Source organism: Myotis davidii, unplaced genomic scaffold, assembly GCF_000327345.1.
Source record: "Myotis davidii unplaced genomic scaffold, ASM32734v1 scaffold845, whole genome shotgun sequence".
Lineage (NCBI taxonomy): Eukaryota > Metazoa > Chordata > Mammalia > Chiroptera > Vespertilionidae > Myotis > Myotis davidii.
The window spans coordinates 1,007,145-1,007,836 of NW_006296223.1; the positions used below are offsets into that span (position 1 = coordinate 1,007,145).

The 692-nt window shown below is 59.8% G+C and overlaps 1 protein-coding gene across 1 annotated transcript in view; it reads left to right on the forward strand.

Annotated features, from left to right (window-relative positions):
- Nucleotides 1-692, forward strand: part of CRELD2 (cysteine rich with EGF like domains 2) — a gene marked incomplete at its 5' end in the record, with an annotated part of 9,132 nt that overhangs the window by 4,736 nt on the left and 3,704 nt on the right. The window lies entirely within an intron of this gene.

Here is a 692-nt window from a genome sequence, read left to right on the forward strand (position 1 = left end):
TTGTATAATTATATTATTCCTGCATCACAGGTATGTTTATTCTTTTTGGTGGGTTATATTTGTTTATATGACCTCCTATTAATTAGGTATAGCTAAAAAAAAAAGTGAGTTTATAACAAACATAATTCAACGGTACCTTGTTGTGGCTGAAAGGGAAATGAAATTGGGGGAAAGGGAGTAGGCACCGGCACCACTTCCTGTCCCTAAACAGCCCCCAGGGGAGAAGTGTCACTTCCCTGACCCCTAGGGGACAGCTCGGGTGGCAGTTCTGTGACCTCCACGGGGTCTTTTCTCGTGACCGGGAGGGCGCCTAGTGGGTGCAGGGCTTGCCCCCGCGCCCTCCTGCAGGACTGCCGGCCCTGGTCCCCCTGAGTGTCCCGGGTGCATGTGGCGTGGGGTGCAGAGGCCGGGGTGCCTGTTGTCACTCAGGCCGAGCCGGCCCGTGTCACTGAGGAGACGAAGGCCGGAGGGGGTGCCGGCCGCATGGAGGACCTCCTGGTCCTAGGTCCCTCCCAGAGGACACGCCCCCCCGCTTAACCTGGTGTTGGAGGTGGGGCTCCCACCTGGTCTTCAGGGCCAGCACCTGGGCTCCCGCTCAGTGAGCTCCAGGCAGACAGACCCTCTCGGCTGTGATGGGCCCGTGGGCAGCGCCCTCCGAGGCGGCACCCCGACTGGCTGCTGGGGGGGCCCTG